The sequence below is a fragment of the Bos taurus genome, chromosome 24 (genome assembly GCF_002263795.3).
Source record: "Bos taurus isolate L1 Dominette 01449 registration number 42190680 breed Hereford chromosome 24, ARS-UCD2.0, whole genome shotgun sequence".
Classification (NCBI taxonomy): Eukaryota; Metazoa; Chordata; class Mammalia; order Artiodactyla; family Bovidae; genus Bos; species Bos taurus.
This window is the reverse complement of record NC_037351.1, coordinates 52,994,165-53,010,572: the sequence shown is the minus strand read 5'-3', so window position 1 is coordinate 53,010,572 and position 16,408 is coordinate 52,994,165. Positions and strand designations below refer to the sequence as shown.

The window sequence follows — 16,408 nt, the reverse complement described above, 5'->3', positions numbered from 1 at the left end:
CACTTCTCACATGCAAGGAGTTTTTGAGGTTATAGAAGAAATACGACATATGTAAATCGAAAACTTTGTGTAATACTCCCTACCTTTTCATGTTCACAAAATACTGAAAAGAGAGTAACTGTATTTACCTAGATGCAATAGCTTCAGGCATTCTTCAGAAGGGATAAAATTTCAAACATGAAATTTTGGCATCGATCTTAAACATTTGGTTTACTATGTGTATTACATTTAAAGGGGGATAAACATTTAAGTACCACTTCTGGGAATAGAAGCTTTGTGTTATTCCAACCTGCCTGTTTCTCCTCTAAGATAAATAAAACATTGAGGCTGTGTTAAGGAGGGGCTTCTGCCAACCTGACTACCGTTCTTTACTCCTCCCCATTAAGAAGTAAGGGGAACTACTCTAGGAACAAGTAAGCTGACTTTCATTGGGCCCCCACTCTGTGGAATGTGGGAAGGTACAATTAATGAACTAATGGTCACTATTCAAGTTTTTAGACCTTGTGTATGCTGGGACACAGGCAGTCCCCACCCTTTCTGGCACCAGGGACTGGTTTCATGGAAAACAATTTTTCCACAGTCTGGGGTGGGGAGGGGATGGTTTGGGATGACTCATGGACATTAGGACTTCCCTGGTGGCTCAGACAGCAAAGCATTTGCCTACAATGCAGGAGACCTGGGTTTGATCCCTGTGTTGGGAAGATCCTCTGGAGAAGGCAATGGCAACTCACTCCAGTACTCTTGCCTGGGGAATCCCATGGATGGAGGAGCCTGATAAGCTACAGTCCATGGGATCGCAAAGAGTTGGACACGATGGAGCGATTTTCCTTATTTTCTTCATGTGCATTTATCATGCACTTTATTTCTATTAATATTATTATTACATCAGCTCCACCTCAGATCATCAGACTTTAGATCCTGGAGGTTGGGGACCCCTGGCATAGAGGACCCCGAACTTTCTCTCCCTAAAATTTCCAGAGGCTGCATTTGTTAAGCAAACAAGACACAGTCAGCCTCTAGCAGGGTAGACAGCCGTCTCTCTGTTCTAGTTCACTGCTGGTGATCCCAACAGTCCTGCAGTCAAGGAAGAATAAGCCTCCCAGCTACTTCCACCCACGTATTCCAGACGGTCATGATTCTTTGGGATACTTGATTCTCATTTGGTTATCAGCATTTTTTCCCTCTTTTATTTCCATGAACTGGAACCCAAAGAGGAAAAGAGCAAAACCTAGGTATCTTCTCTCCCAAAGGCACATAACTTACAAGAAAACTTTTTTTTTGCCTAAATTGTCTAATACGCTCTTTAAAATAAACCCTTCAAAACATCTTACTGCTCACGACATGAAGATAGAAAAGTCAAAGTTCAAAGAAGATAAGGAATTTGCTCAAAGCTATTCAGCTGGTAAATGGGGTTTGACTACTATTTTTTAAAGTATGTGTTCTTTCTTAGACAAAAAAAAAATACAAATATAATTCTACCAAGTAGGCTTTGACGGAAAGCAAGACATTGTTCGCTTTGGAAAGGAGAGAGTGAGAATGGAAGAAAATGAGAGAAAACAGCACTGACTGTGTGGGATGGTGGTAGTGGGTGACAGAAGAGAGAATACATTAACAAGCTCTTGCTCTTTTTGCCTTCATCTCAGGGAAGATCCCCCTGGAGAAGGGAATGGCAACCCACTCCAGTATTCTTGCCTGGAGAATCCCATGAACAGAGGAGCCTGGAGAGCTACAGTCCATGGGGTTGCAAAGAGTCAGACACGACTGAGCAACTAACACTTCACTTCAACAAAGAAGATATTCTACATCCAAAGACATAACGAGGAAACCCAACAAGACAGTAAGAGAGGCACACTAGCAATATCATCAAATCCTACCTGGGTGGGTGAGCCACAAACCAGAGAATAATTAACAGAAATTCTCTCACAATAGTGAGAGTTCTCAGCCTCAGCACAGACCACCCCCCAACCTCCCGCCCCAGGTGGAGGTTCTGGTAATGGGAGGAGGAGCCCCAGAGCATTTGGCTTTGAAGGGCAGCAGGGCTTGATTGCAGCAGCTCTACCAGACTTTGGGAAAGAGAAACTCCATTTGTGGAGGGCACACACAAGGTCTCATGTTCACAAGGACCCAAGGCAAAAGCAGTGACTTCGTAGGAGCCAGGGCAAGACCTACCTGCTGACCTTTGGGGGATCTCCTGGGGAGGCAGGGGGTGGCTGTGGCTCTCTCTGAGGTCATAAAAGCTAGTGATGGAAATACCAGGGAGTGTTCATCTACCTGAACTCCTGCTGGTAGCAGACATCTTGCTTGATTGAGTAAGAAGTGCCAGGACCTGGCCCCACCCAAAAGGCTGCAGGCTCTAGCACTGGGATACCACAATCCAAACAAGCATCAGGGTAGAAACATATCCCTATGCATCAGGCTACCTAAAGATTTACTAAGCCCACACCCACCTCTAGGCACACCCTTTGACATGGCTGCCTACCAGAGGGATAAGAACTGGCTCCTCCCACCAGTGGGCAGGCACAGTCCTTCCTGCCAGGAACCCTGCACAAGCTCGAAGGTCAGAACCTACCCTGGAACCAGCCGGTCTCTGGCCCTTGGGTGATGAGAGGTGAGTGTACTGCTGGGGCATACAGGACATCGGCTGCAGAGGGCACTTCTCCAAGGTTGAGAAACATAACTTACCTTGACATATATATACATACAAATAGAAATTTAGATAAAATGAGATGGTAGAGAAATATACTCTAGATGAAGGAACAAGATAAAACTCCAGAAGCAAAACTGAGTGACATGGAGACAGGCAATCTACTTGAGAAATAATTCAGAGTAATGATTGTAAACATGATCCAAAGTCTTGGGGAAAGTATAGGTGCACAGAGTGGGAAGTTACAAAAAATTTTTAATAAAGAGTTAGAAAATATAAAAGGCAGCCTAATGCAGTTAAAGAATACAATAACTGAAATGAAAAATACACTGGAAAGAATCAATTGTAGAATAAAGGATGCATAAAAATGGATCAGTGAGCTGGAGGACAGAGTGGTGGAAATCACTGCTATGGAACAGAAATAAAAAAAAGAATCCAAAGAAATGAGGACAGTTTAAGAAATGTCTGGGGCAACATCAAAGACACCAACACTCGCATTTAGGAGTCCCAGAAGGAGAGAGAGGAAAAGGGCCTGAGAAAATATTTGAACAAATAATAGCTGAAAGTTAACATGGGAAAGAAAAACAATCACCCAAGTCCAGGAAGTACAGAGTCCCATCTAGGATTCACCCAAGAAGGGATCTGCAAATGAAACTGCAAATTAATCTGTGTGATATACCGCATTAACAAACTGAGGAATAAAAACCATATGACCATATCAATAGATGCAGAAAAAGCTTTTGATAAAATTTAATATCTACGATAAAGACTCGCCAGAAATTGGGCATAGAGGGAACCGAACTCAACATAATAAAGGCCATAGATGACAAAACTACAGCTAAGATCATAGTCAGCAGTGAAAGGCTTGAAAGCATTTTCTCTAAGATCAGAAACAACATGAGGATGTGCATTTCGCCACCTTTATTAACATTGTTTTGGAAGTCCTAGAGAAAATGGGAAAAAAAGGAATCCAAATAGGAAAAGTAAAGAGAATAGTCATTGTTTGCAGATGACATGATACTACATATAAAAAACTCCTAAAGATGCCACTAGAAAACTACCAGAGCTCATCAATGAATTTGGTGAACTTGCAGGATACAAAATTAATGCATACAAATCTGGTGCATTTCTAAACACTAAGAACAAAAGATCAGAAAGAGAAATTAAGGAAACAATCCCATTTACCATTGCATCAAAAAGACTACAATAACTAGCTGTCCTGCCTGAGGAGGCAAAAAGCTATACTTAGAAAACTATGAGACATTAATGAAGGAAATTAAAGATGGCAAAACCAGATGTTAAGATATACCATCTTTCTGGAGTAGAGGAATCAATTTTGTTAAAAGGACCACAAAACCCAAGGCCATCTGCAGAGTCAATGCAATCCTTAGCAAATTGTCAATGGAATTTTTCACAGATCTAGAACAAATTATTTTAAAATTTGTATGAAAATTCGATAGACTCTAAATAGCCAAAACAATCTCGCTAAAGATTAATAGTACTGGAGGACTTTTTTCCCCAAATTTCAGACGATATTAGAAAGCTAGTCATCAAAACAGTATGATGCTGGCACAAAAACAGACACAGAGGTAAATGGAAGAGTTTAGAAAGCCCAGAAATAAATTCACATACTTGTGGTCAATTTGTCTACTCAAAGGAGGCAAAAATATACAATGGAGAAAAAAAGTCTCTTCAATAAGCGGTGCTGAGAAAACAGGACAGCTACATGTAAAAGAATGAAATGAGAACAGTCTCCAACACCACGTCCGAAAAGAAACTCAAAATGGATCAAATATGTAAATGTAAGATCATATACCATAAAACTCCTAGAGGAAAACATAGGCAGAATATTCTTGGACATAAATTGCAGCAATATCATTTTGGATCTGTCTTCTAGAGTAATGAAAACAAAAGCAAAAATAAACAAATGGCACCCAAGTAACCTTTAAAACGTATGCATAGCAAAGAAAACCGCACCACAAAACAAAACAACAACCAGAATTGGAGAAAATCTTTGCAAACAATGTGACTGTCAAATAATTAAACTCCAAAATATATAAACAACTCAATATAAAAAAACAATCCAGTCAAAAAAATGAGCAGAAGGTTTAAATAGACATTTCTCCACAGAAGATAAATAGATGGCCAAAGGAACATGAAAAGAAGCTCCATATTGTTAATTATTAGAGAAATTCATATCAAAACTACAATGAGGTATCATTTAATCTTAGATAGAATGGCCATCTTACCTCAGAATGGCCATCATCAAAAAGTCTACAAATAATAAATGCTGGAAAGGGTGTGACGAAAAAGGAATTCTTCAACACTGTTGACAGGAATGTAAAGTGAAACAGTCAGTATGGAGAACAGTATGGAGTTTGCTTAAAAAGTTAAAAATAGAGCTACCATATTACCCAGCAATCCCACTCCTCGGTATATGTTTGGAGAAAACCACGATTCAAAAAGATACATGTACCCCAATATTCATAGCACTATTTACAACAGCCAAGTCATGCACACAACCTACACATCCATTGACAGAGGAGTGGTTAAAGCTGTGGTACACACACAATGGAGTATGACTCAGCCCCCAAAAGAATGGATTAATGCCATTTGCAGCAACACAGACCTAGAGATTCTCATACTAAGCGAAGTAAGCCCGCAGAGAAAGATATCATATGATATCATTTATATGTGGAAAGTAAAAACAAATACAAATGAACTTACAGACAAAACAGAAATATACCCACAGACATAGAAAACAAATTTACCAAAGGGGAAAGATGGGCTGGAGGGACAAAGTAGGCGTATGGGATTAACAAATACATGGTTCTATACACGTAAAAGAGAGAAGCAACAGGACCTATGACAATGCAACGAGAATACTCAATATTTTGTAATGTGTAAGGTTAAAAATCTGAAGTATTATATATGTATGTGTATATTATATATATATATATATAATTATATATACATATAATTATATAATCTGAATTACTTGGCTATGCACTGGAAACAAGATTTTAAATAACTATTTAATACAATAAAATTAAAGGAAAAATATAGTACATGGTTGGTATGGTTTGTCTTTGTTTGAGTAATGCTGAGGGTAAAGAGTGTCTTCAAATTTCTTTTCTCTTTTGTACTCCTTTCTTTCCGGATAGTTCTCCCCACACATGGCCCCCTTACTCTTCTTTCTGTGCACATCCAATGTGAGATACCAAGAGCCATCATACAGCTCTGCATCCTGACACATGATAGAAAATGACCCAATAATTCAACCAGTGACAAACTATTAACATTATTGTCTTTCTCTTGGGCTTGATTACATTTTAAAGGTAAATCACAAAAAGAACCATATAAGAGATTCTTTTCTACTAATAAGTTTTCTGTCATCATTGCAACTGAGCAGGGGAGATGTTGGAGAAGGACATGGCAACCCACTCCACTACTCTTGCCTGGAGAAGCCTATGGACAGAGGAGCCTGGTGCGCTGCTGTCCATGGGGTCGCACAGAGTCGGACATGACTGCAGCGACTTAGCATGCATGCATGCATTGGAGAAGGAAATGGCAACCCACTCTAGTATTGTTGCCTGGAGAATCCCAGGGATGGAGGAGCCTGGTGGGCTGCCGTCTATGGGGTTGCACAGAGTCGGACACGACTGCAGCGGCTTGGCAGCGGCAGCAGGGGAGATGTTTGTGGTTTCTGAGATACCTCTCAAATCTGATATTGATATTTTTTCCATCTCCCTTTTTCCTCTAGACCAACATTTTTGGCACCAGGGACCAGCTTCATGGAAGACAATTTTTCCACGGACCGGGGTTGGGGGGGATGGTTTGGGGATGATTCGAGAGCATTACATTTATTGTGAACTTTCTTTCTATTATTATTATAGCAGCTCTGCTTCAGATCATTAGGCATTAGATTCCAGAGGCTGGGGTCCCTTTGAACAACTACATAATAATCCAAAAGTAGTTCAATTCTTCCCTTGAGGAAATACCAAGTTCTAGTTGCTTCAATTATAAAGATATACCCTTTCCTAGTTCTACATATTTGTGGTCTATTGTACCTTCATACCTTTGCAAGCTGGAATCTTGGGCACATCAGAACCTACCCAGCAATAATTGAAGAAAATAGTCAAGTTTCCAAAATCCTGGAGGGGAGAAAGTGAAAACCTGTCTTGGAAAGATGAATTAAATATTGTCCCAGATAGCTTAGAATCCATAAAAATCCTTTATACAAGAGAGGTGTTTATTTTGCATTTTATAACGGATAAGGGAGAGCCTTACAGAGGATTTAAAGGAGCTGGAACTGAGAATGAGTCATTCTATAAAGTCTATGTTGGGAAGTAATGACTAAGCGTAGGATGGCCAAGAAGCCCTGAGGGACAAAACCTCCGTCTAATATGTCCTTTTGTCTTAGGAGTTAACATCAGTGCCTGATTTATGCAGAACAGAGCTGACTTCATACTTTGTGGAATTCATTCCTGGAAACAAGACTGAGGCAGACCAAAGCAACAACAGGCACATGAGGAAGCAAAGATACTGAACTTACGATTCTACTTGTTCCTTGCCTCTTGGTTTAGAAACTCTATGAAATAGGTTCTAGGAAAGTCATCAATGATCATGAGAAATGAATTTACCAGAACAGTTCTACCTCTCCTCTCTTCTCCTGATCCTTCTCTGAGGTTCCTAGACCATAAATTAATAAAATACCAAAATAAACTGAAAACGACAAACTTTAAACCTCTGTGTTACTTACTTGCAGGATCCCACAACTGAAGGTAAAAATGCTGATTCAATATTGCTTCCATTACTCACTTAAAAAGGTCTACTTTGGTTTCCTGTGTCCTTTTGCAGACAATATCAAAGTCAAGAGGCTTCTCAGTTAATTTCATGGCTATTCCAGATCATTTCTAAATAGTCTGGAACTTTGTATCCTCTGTCCAAATCTATAATTTAATTTTCTAAATTTTCTTACCCAGATTGCCTCAAGAAGCAACAAGTTTGAGCTGTTTATTTATAGTTACTGCAATTCAGCTGTTTTGTACTCCAAGGAAGAAAACTGTCAATTCTGTTTTTCATGAAAAATAGATTTAAAAATCCCTCCTTTATTATCTCATTTTTGATGATATCCTAGTGATCAAACTTCAGAGAAACAACTCTCAATTCATAAGGAAACAAACGACACTGCATACTGTTTTCATCTTTCATGAAAACATCAGAAAAAAGGAGAAATGCTACAGAAATCCAACATCAGTCTTGTACAACATTTGTAATTATGTACTTTGTGTAGAATGTCATCACAGTCCAAATTCATCCACATTAGTATGCAGCAATTACAATCCTGGTAAATATTTCATATGATGTGTAAGTGTAATAATTTTCACTTTTCAAAAATCAGTTTACTTTGTAAATATTGAAAATATTTCTCTTTGTGAAAACGATTTGATTGCCACAGAGGATTCTGTTTTTATAGTAAAATCTTATTACTCTAAAACAGATATAGTAATATCCTGAAATAATTGATTTTTTAGTCTGACTTCATCTTTAATAGAAGTCATCAAATTATATGCATGCACACACATACTGAAATATACACACATCCATATGGATATCATCATTATGGCCATAAATATAACTTTCAGATTATATTCGAGACTTAGTACATAACTATCGTAACCCAATATTTTCCAACTATTACATGTATGTCTCTCAGACTGACCAGAACACAACATGATTAGTATTTTCAAGGCACAAGAATATTATAAAAGCTTCAAGAACTCAATATTAAAAAAGCCCAATTAAAAATGAGTGGAAGACCTAAACAGATATTTGTCCAAAGAAGACATATAGATGGCCAACAAACATATATGAAAAGATGCTCAACATTGCTGATTAGTAGAGAAAGGCAAATCAAAACAATTGGATACCACCTCACACTGGTCAGAATGACCATCAAAAAGTCTACAAGCAATACATTCTGGAGAGGGTGTGGAGAAAAGGGGACCCGCTTGCACTACTGGTGGGAATGTAAATTGACACAGCTGCTACGGAGGACAGTATGGAGGCGCCTTAAAAATCTAAAAATAAAACTGTCACATGACCCAGCAATCCCATCTCTGGGCATATACCAGAGAAAACTATAATTGAAAAAGATACATGCACCCCGATATTCAGTGCAGCACTATTTACAATAGCTAAGACATGGAAGCAACCTAAACGTCCATCAGCAGGGGAATGGATAAAGAGGATGTGGCACACATACACAATGGAATATTACTCAGTCATAAAAAGGAATCAAATTGAGTCAATAAAACTGGGTAGAGACATGGATGCACCTAGAGACTGTCATACAGAGTAAATTAAGTCAGAAAGGGAAACACAAATATCATATATTAATGCATATATTTGGAATCTGAAAAAATTACCATAGACAATCTTATTAACAAAGCAGAAATAGAGGCACAGACATAGAGAATGAACATATGGATACCAAGGGGGAGGGGAGTGGGTGGAAGTGGGAGATTGAGATGGACATATAGACATTATTGATTCTATGTATAAAATAGATAACTAATGAGTAAACTAACGTGTAAAATATAGAAGATTCTCACTAGGTCTATTTTATACATAGAATCAATAATGTCTATATGTCCATCTCAGTCTCCCACTTCTGCCCACTCCCCTTCCCCTTGGTATTGATATATTTATTTTGTACTTCTTGTATAAAATAGCTAATTAATGAGAATCTGGGCTTCCCTGGTGGTTCAGAGGGTAAAGAATCCCTGCAATGCAGGAGACTTGGGTTCAATCCCTGGGTTGGGAAAATCCCTTTGGAGAAGGAAATGGCAACCCACTCCAGTATTCTTGCCTGGAGAATTCCATGGATGTGGGAACCTGGTGGTTTACGGTCCATGGGGTCACACAGAGTTGGTCATGACTGAGCACACACATATATGTATGTGTATAGCTGATTCACTTTCTGTACAGCAGAAACTAACATATTGTAAAGCAACTATACTTGAATAGAATATTTAAAAAAAACAAAAAGAAGGCTTAAGGAAAATTAGTCAATGGAGCATGGCCACACATTTTAAAAACCTTCTCAAGTGTCTTAAGAGTTAGCTCACATCACCGCGTCCGCCCCAGAGACCACGTCTGCCCTGACAGCACCTTACGTGAACACTGCCATTTTCCCCGCTGACCGGCTGCTTTCCCGCGCTTGCGATCATACTTCCAGGGCTTGTCTACCCTTGAACATCATCTATTTACCTATTCCCCATGGCTCTCTGGTCACCTGGCTTTTGCCCTCACTAATTGATAGAAATGTCAGCTATCAAGGTCATAAACACCCTCATAATGTTTCAGTCTAATGAGTATGTGCCCTCTAAACGTTTCCATGGGATTTGTTAGTATTACATTTCCTCAGTTCTAAGGCTCACAGCAATTTCCCTGAAATCAGAATGTTTCTTCCAAGTGATTTTGTACAATTATTATAGTTTTTATTTTCCCCTCTAAAAGTATACAACTAAATCAGTGGCGCACTCCCTAGGCAACGCTATCTTAAATATGTGCTGAAGTGTTGTGGGTTATAGTGAACTAATGTCTACGATTTCTTTTGAAATGCAAAAAAAAAAAAAAAAAGTAACATGGATGGCTAGAGAAATAAATATGTGGCAAAGAAAATAAGCAAAAAGTTAACTGTAGAATCTTGGTGGTGGGTAGATGGGAGTTCATAGCTTTCCTGGGCATTTGATATTTTTATAACAAAACAAATATCATATTAACACATAACATGTGGAATCTAGGAAAATATATAGATGATCTTATGTGCAAAGCAGAAATAGAGACACAGATGGAGAGAACAGATATATGGATACCAAAGGGGAAATGGTGGGGGTAGGAAGAATTGGGAGATTGGAATTGACACGTATACATTATTGATACTATGTATAAAATAGATGACTCCTGAGAACACTGGATGGCACAGGAACTCCACTTAATGCACCGCCCTGACCTGAATGGGAAGAAAGTCCAAAAGATGCGCGGTGATTCATTTTGCTGTACAGTAGAAACTAACAAAACATTATAAAGCAACTATTCTTCAATAACAATTAGCTTAAAAAAGCAAACAAAAGCATTTAGAGGAAAAATAATTCTATGGTAACTTTGAATCAAAGAACTATTGTACTTAAAACTATATTTTCCTTGAAATACACTCCCTTCCTGGCTTCTGAAAAATACTTCTGGGACCTCTTCTTTATTCCTTCATAAAATGTAGATTTACCTCACGGTACAACTTTCACAGTTTTTTTTCTTCCTTTCAAATTCTTTCCCAGGGAGTAGTTATCTAATTCTGTCTACTATATGCTGAAACTCTTACCTCTCAGAGAATGATTCCCCAGCCTGTTCTTCAGTATGACTTCCCTCTTGAATTGTAAGCACTCTGCCATATCCATACACTACGTATTTCCACTTGGATGTCCCACTGCCTCTTTATGCTCAACATACTTCACTTTTTTTTTTTCTTTTTAAATCAAGGTATAGTTGATTTACAATGCTGTGTTAGTTTCTGCTGTACAACAAAGTGATTCAGTTATACAACAATACATTTTTATATTCTTTTCCATTATGGCTTATCATGGGGTTTTGAATACAGTTCCCAGTGCTATACAGTAGGACTTGTTTATCTATCTTATATATAATAGTTTGCACCTGCTAACCCCAAACTGAACTGACTTCACTCTTTCCTACTCCCCCGCTACTACTCTCAAGGAGGAATCTCTCAGTTCACTTCCCTGTTTCTCACCATGTTCCCAAAGACAAAGGATTACAACGAGAGTCCTTTGGACCTCACCTTCTGCCTCCTCCTCCACATCCAGTTATTCACTCAGTCACCTGTCTCTTCTTTGGGAAGATCACTCTTGCAACTGTCTCTTCCATCCATTCTCACGGCTGTCAATCTCCATCACATGCTTTCTGTCTCCGTCTCAGTTTATCGTTTGATCCTCCCCAAAGCTCTGCTCTATTTTCAATCACAATACCCTGCCCTTTTCCAGCTTATTATCTCATAACTGCACTATGAATCATCTTCTGCAGCAAGAATGCTTGACCTGCAGACTCTGAAAATGTCTTGTACTTTTCTATCTCTGGGCCTTTACTTACTCTTGTCTTTCTTCTGCTATACTTTTGCAATTGGTGAAAGAGAATAAGTATTACAGTCACGCAGAAACCGACTTATATCCTATCCTTGCCCTTTATTAACTGTGACCTTGGAGATGTTATTCAATTATTCTGTACTCTGGGTTCATCCCATATAAATTGACATGGTCTACTTTAGAAAGATGGTATGGGATTTAAGGACAAAGCACGTGCAAAATGGCATTCTCTTCAGCCATAAGTTTAGAGCTAATATAGAAATAGCAACTGATAAACATTTATATGTTATAAAATGATTTCTATTTTACCCTGAGCTATCCAGAAATGCAATTTCCTGAGAACAGTCCATTCCCCAAAGATACTAGTTAATTGAGATTATATTCTTTATTTGCAGTGGAACTAAATGTCAATGAAAAATTTCTGACTAATCCTTGTCATGCTGGGCCAAAAATAAGTTCTCTTCAAGCCCATATGTGGGGAATTATTTATGACAAAACATGTTTCTATGCAGTGTTTCATAAATTCTTCCATATTCAGCATATTCTGCAGCATGGTTTCTGAATATTTCATGTCTATAAAATGATTAGAACCTACTTCTAAAAAATAGGTTATAGGATATCTTGTACTGGGCTTAGAAATAAGCCCATATTATCTTGGGTTTCTGACAACTATATAGGTATTTATTTTAGTCTTCCAGTGAAAAATAAAACTTTTTCCAGTTGGATGTGTTGGGATAATTCAAGTATGAAAGAAATGTAACCAATACCTCTTTGGAAAGGAAACTGAAAATGTGACAAAATAAAACTCAACAGAAATGTAAATGTTATATAGAGAACCTGGAAATGAACAAAGTCTATGTTTTCTTTTTCTCTGTGAAAGTATGCGTTATCGTATCATGGGTATAAAGATCAGAGAAAAACACTAGGAAACTTCTGGAAAAATAACTGTACATGTATGAAGGTTGAATGTTTCTTATTTGTGATACTACTATTCACATAATCATTGACCCTTTATGTATATGAATCATAATACAGTTGTTCAGAAAAGTAGGCTTTGGTTTCAGAAAGTCCTAGGTTCAAATTCTTGTCCTGCCATTTAAATACAATGTGATATTGAATGAATTATTTTATCCTTTCTGAGCCCCAAATTTGTCATGAATAAATTAGGAGAAATAATACTTCACTCTCTGTGTTTTTGTCAAGATTAAATGAGGCAGTAAAGTGATAGTTAAGTGCTTATTGGTAATCATCACTAATGAACTTTGCAAACATCCTCATCATGGTTCGAGCAGTTCACTTTTTCAGGAGCATCTACTGGGACCCACTACATATTAAATTTTACTGTTCGAGGGCTTTCCTGGTGGTTCAGTGGTAAAAAACCCGCCTGCCAATGCAGGAGGCACGGGCTAGATCCCTAGTCTGGGATGATCCCACGTGCTACAACGCAACTAAGCCCGCACGCCACCACTTCTGAAGCCCGCCCACCCAAGAGCCTGTGATCCGCAACGAGAAGCCTGCACGTCGCAACGAAGAGTAGCCCCCACTCACCCCAAGTAGAGACAAGCCAGCAGCAACGAAGATCCAGAACAGCCAAAGTAAATAAATACATTAAAGAAGCTTTACTGTTATAGTAAAGGATATTGAAAATGAGTCTCTATCCCACTATATGTTGGTGTGTGAAGCTCAGTCACGTAAGTGTGAACTATTTAATTAGAATTGTACTACGTAAGAAATAGAGAAACTTTATGAGCTTTCTGAGATTTAACCCAGGAAAGAATTAGAGACAGTGCTGATTGTGTGGCATCTGGGAGACGATGAAGCTGGAGGAAGAGAGGGCGGCACCCAAGAGGTGGGATGGCCTCCACGTGGCAGAGGGGACCCCGAGTCAGCCTTCAGGACCTGGCTCCCGCCCTGTCTGTGAAACTTGGGAACTGAAGGGGAGAGGTGAAGGCAGGCCTCTCAGCCCCAAATTTGCAAACATTCAAAACATCAAGAGACCTAGGAAAATACATTTTAATACACTTTTCTCCAAGGTATTTTCCAATGTTACCTCATAGTTTCTGTCTCTGGTATGGTATTTCTCTGATGCAAATACTCATGCCCTAGCTAAGTGCTTGGGTAGCAACTTGTTTCCAGTTAAATTCAGAAGCTCTGATCCAAAACACAAACAAACAAAAAACCAAAAAGAGAGACATAGCAGGATGCAGGGAGAGAGAGAGAGAATAAAGAGAGAGACACAGCAGGATGCAGGGAGAGAGAGAGAATGATTTTAATTGCTCCAACACTGACTGGAGAAACAGGTCATTTTTCTTTAAAAATCTTTCTCCCTCCTGCCACCCCTTTTTACCACAACCAAGCATCCTCAGGCACATATTTACTCCTTAGAATTATTTTATATCCAATAAATGATTTAGGATGAGATCTTTTAGGATATTATATGACTTCTTCACTCTTCAAATATTTTCATTTACTTCCTATTAAAAATTATCTCTGATTTACACTACTGCTGTTCATAGATTCACCTACCCTCATGACCACAAGAAGCAATTTTTAAAATATGTTTTACAGATTCTATATGCTGTTCATCCCAGTATGACACTGGCTGAATCAGAAATTTACATGGGATGGTGAGTCACTGTCTGGTGAAATGTGTGTGCCTCTTTTGGCAGTGCTTTCTACTGCACACCAGAAGGCGAGGTGCTGAAGATGGGTTATGATGACCCTCAGAACACAGGGTGTCGAAGACAGCTTATGATGACCCCCAGAAGGCGAGGAGCTGATGACGGGTTATGATGATCCTCAGAACACAGGGTATCGATGACGGGTTATGATGACCCCCAGAAGGCGAGGTGCTGATGATGGGTTATGATGACCCCCAGAAGGTGAGGTGCTGATGATGGGTTACGATGACCCTCAGAACACGGGGTGTCGATGACGGGTTATGATGACCCTCAGAACACAGGGTGTTGATGACAGCTTATGATGACCCCCAGAAGGCGAGGTGCCGATGATGGGTTATGATGACCCTCAGAACACGAGGTACCGATTACGGGTTATGATGACCCTCAGAACACAGGGTGTTGATGACAGCTTATGATGACCCTCAGAACACAGGGTGTCGATGATGGGTTATGATGACCCTCAGAAGCTGAGGTGCCAATGATGGGTTATGATGACCCTCAGAACACGAGGTACTGATGACGGGTTATGATGACCCCCAGAACACAGGGTGTCGATGACAGCTTATGATGACCCTCAGAACATGGGGTGTCGATGATGGGTTATGATGACCCTCAGAACATGAGGTACCAATGATGGGTTATGATGACCCCCAGAACACGGGATGCCAATGACAGGTTATGATGACCCCCGGAAGGTGAGGTGCCAGTGATGGGTTATGATGACCCCTGTCAAATGACAACACATCTCTGTTTCCCACAGGAGCGTTTTGGAGAAAGTTTTTCCTAGAGAGTTATGGATCTCCTCTATCAGTTTTCATTTAGGCAACAAAAACGACTTTCAGAAGCAGGACCTCTTTTAAGATGTTTGTAAATACTAATCCGACTCAAGCAATGAAAAACGTACACAAAGACCCTGATGTTTCTACAAGAAAATGAACTTAATTTTTTAGAATTTCATTGAGCAGGGCAAAAGTGTTCTGCTCTTGGCCTTAGATCATAGAAGGTTACCTCAGCAAAAGACATCCTGGAATTGGTCTTGTTTAAAAACAAACAAACAAACAAAAAACCAAGACAAAACAAAAAAGGACTTTGGAATTTATTTTCCACAAAGACTAAAAGCAAGTGAATGACAAAATGGCAGCTTCAGATCAGATCAGTCGCTCAGTCGTGTCTGACTCTATGCGACCCCATGAATCGCAGCACGCCAGGCCTCCCCGTCCATCACCAACTCCCGGAGTTCACTCAGACTCATGTCCATCGAGGCAGTGATGCCAACCAGCCATCTCATCCTCTGTCATCCCCTTCTCCTCCTGCCCCCAATCCCTCCCAGCATCAGAGTCTTTTCCAATGAGTCAACTCTTTGCATGAGGTGGCCAAAGTCCTGGAGTTTCAGCTTTAGCATCATACCTTCCAAAGAACACCCAGGGCTGATCTCCTTTAGAATGGACTGGTTGGATCTCCTTGCAGTCCAAGGGACTCTCAAGAGTCTTCTTCAACACCACAGTGGACATCACCAGATGGTCAACACCAAAATCATTGATTGATTATATTCTTTGCAGCCAAAGATGGAGAAGCTCTATATAGTCAGCAAAAATAAGACTGGGAGCTGACTGTGGCTCAGACCATGAACTCCTTATTGCCAAATTCAGACTGAAATTGAAGAAAGTAGGGAAAACCACTAGACCATTCAGGTATGACCTAAATCAAATCCCTTATGATTATACAGTGGAAGTGAGAAATAGATTTAAGGGCCTAGATCTGATAGATAGAGTGCCTGATGAACTATGGAATGAGGTTCATGACATTGTACAGGAGACAGGGATCAAGACCATTCCCATAGAAAAGAAATGCAAAAAAGCAAAATGGCTGTCTGGGAGGCCTTACAAATAGCTGTGAAGAGAAGAGAAGCGAAAAGCAAGGGA

At 39.5% G+C, this 16,408-nt stretch overlaps 1 protein-coding gene and 1 long non-coding RNA gene across 3 annotated transcripts in view; one reads left to right on the top strand and one right to left on the bottom strand.

Moving 5' to 3' along the window:
• Nucleotides 1-16,408, bottom strand: part of DCC (DCC netrin 1 receptor) — a 1,296,534-nt gene that overhangs the window by 23,368 nt on the left and 1,256,758 nt on the right. The gene's annotated exons all lie outside the window — the stretch shown is intronic.
• LOC132343792 (uncharacterized) lies at nucleotides 1,413-7,376 on the top strand. The gene is made up of 2 exons (XR_009492756.1): nucleotides 1,413-2,608; nucleotides 7,068-7,376. It is a non-coding gene; the product is annotated as an uncharacterized lncRNA (long non-coding RNA).